Below are 2,616 nucleotides of genomic sequence, written 5' to 3'. Positions count from 1 at the left end.
GGAGTGACACTCTTTGCCTTACTTTCGCAATCTGCAGGCCCAGCCCACTTTTACCACTTTACATTTTCACCACACCAAAACATGACATGCATTTGCTACAATAATACTTCTATAATGCACCCTCTATTTCCTGCTGATTTACATCCTTTGCATCATATCATCTCTGATGGAAAAAAAACAGAATTGACATCTATGCACTTTTCAGAATGCAATTATTGAAATGGAAAACTTATGTGTACACATTTGTATTCTACCCTGTGCAATAATGCAATAAAATTATATTGCAGTAATAATATTACAACACAATGCAAAGGTCGTTGACTTATTATCTTATTAATTGGAACAATAAAATGATTTGTTGGCACATATGTTGGTTTTCTACGGCAACACGTGTTGCAATGCATTTTGGGATTGCAAGATAACGACTCAAATTAAGTTTAGATACACTGTATGAATCTTACACACGTACACGCAGATGTACACAAATGATCCTATTGTGTTAATATGTGTGTGACTGATATTTTCTTAACATATTGTCAAGTATTGGTGAGCGCAGAGAAGTGTTTTATTTTGAAGAGCTTCAAAAGTGTTTTAGTCCTGTTACTTATCCTGTTTGTCGCTTTGTGTGTTGCCACTACTTTTACATTGACTTTTAACAACAACTACTGAATCCATCCATCCATCCACTTTCTACCGATTGTCCCTCTCGGAGTCGCGGGGGGTGCTGGAGCCTATCCTAACTGCATTTGGGCAAAAGGTGAGGTACACCCTGGACAAGTCACCACCTGATCACAGGGCCAACACAGATAGACAGACAACATTCACACACTAGAGCCAATTTAGTGTTGCCAATCAACCTATCCCCAGGTGCATGTCTTTGGAGGTGGGAGGAAGCCGGAGAACCCAGAGGGAACCCACGCAGTCACGGGGAGAACATGCAAACTCCACACAGAAAACCCCCGAGATCGGGGATCAAACTTAGTACCTTCCTATTGTGAGGCACACACACTAAACCCTTTTAAACAGTGCTGCCAACTACTGAATATTTACATGAAATATATTCTCAATTGCACAGTACAAATTACTAGATGAAGCATTTCCTACAAAGCTGAATCTGAACTAAAATGCTGATGGAATGTAAAATGAATGTAAGAATAGTTTGAATGTTAAAATGGTTTGAATGTTAAAGAGCTGACGCTGAACTGAAATGCTATGTCAATGTACAAAACCCAAAACCAGTGAAGTTGGCACGTTGTGTAATTCGTAAATAAAAACAGAATACAATGATTTGCAAATCCTTTTCAACTTACAAACGTTTGTATATTCAATTGAATAAACTGCAAAGACAAGATATTTAATGTTCGAACTGAGAATTTTTTTTTTTTGTTGCAAATAATCATTAACTTGGAATTTAATGGCTGCAGCAACACATTGCAAAAAAGTTGGCACAGGGGCATTTTTACCACTGCGTTACATGGCCTTTCCTTTTAACAACATTCAGTAAACGTTTGGAAACTGAGGAGACCAATTTTTGAAGCTTTTCAGGTGGAATTATTTGCCGTTCTTGCTTGATGTACAGCTTAAGTTGTTCAACAGTCCGGGGTCTCCGTTGTTGTTTTTTATGCGTCATAATGCGTCACCCATTTTCAATGGGAGACATGTCTGGACTACAGGCAGGCCAGTCGAGTACCCGCACTCTTTTACTATGAAGCCACGCTGTTGTGACACGTGCAGAATGTGGCTTGGCATTGTCTTGCTGAAATAAGTAGGGGCGTCCATGGTAACGTTGCTTGGATGGCAACATATGTTGCTCCAAAACCTGTATGTACCTTTCAACATTAATGGTGCCTTCACAGATGTGTAAGTTACCCATGTCTTGGGCACTAATACACCCCCATACCATCACAGATGCTGGCTTTTCAACTTTGCGCCTATAACAATCCGGATGGTTCTTTTCCTCTTTGGTCCGGAGAACACAACGCTCACAGTTTAAAAAAAAACTATTTGAAATGTGGACTCGTCAGACCACAGAACACTTTTCCTCTTTGTATCAGTACATCTTAGATGAGCTCGGGCCCAGCGAAGCGTTTCTGGGTGTTGTTGATAAATGGCTTTGGCTTTGCATAGTAGAGTTTTAACTTGCACTTACAGATGTAGCGACAAATTGTAGATACTGACAGTTGTTTTCTGAAGTGTTCCTGAGCCCCCTTTACACACTGATGTTGGTTTTTGATGCAATACCGCCTGAGGGATCGAAAGTCACAACCTTGCTGCTTACGTGCAGTGATTTCTCAAGATTCTCTGAACCTTTTGATGACATTAGAGACCATAGATGGTGTAATCCCTAAATTCCTTGCAATAGCTGGTTGAGAAATGTTATTCTTAAACTGTTGGACAATTTGCTCACACATTTGTTCAAAGTGGTGACTCTTGCCCCATCCTTGTTTGTGAATGACTGAGCATTTCATGGAAGCTGCTTTTATACCCAATCATGGCGCCCACCTGTTCCCAATTAGCCTGTTCACCTGTGGGATGTTCCAAAGAAGTGTTTGATGAGCATTCCTCAAATTTCCCAGTCTTTTTTGCCACTTGTGCCAGCTTTTTTTAAACATGTTG

This window comes from Nerophis lumbriciformis, linkage group LG10 (assembly GCF_033978685.3).
Source record: "Nerophis lumbriciformis linkage group LG10, RoL_Nlum_v2.1, whole genome shotgun sequence".
In the NCBI taxonomy this organism is placed as follows: domain Eukaryota; kingdom Metazoa; phylum Chordata; class Actinopteri; order Syngnathiformes; family Syngnathidae; genus Nerophis; species Nerophis lumbriciformis.
Note: the sequence above shows the minus strand (reverse complement) of the source record.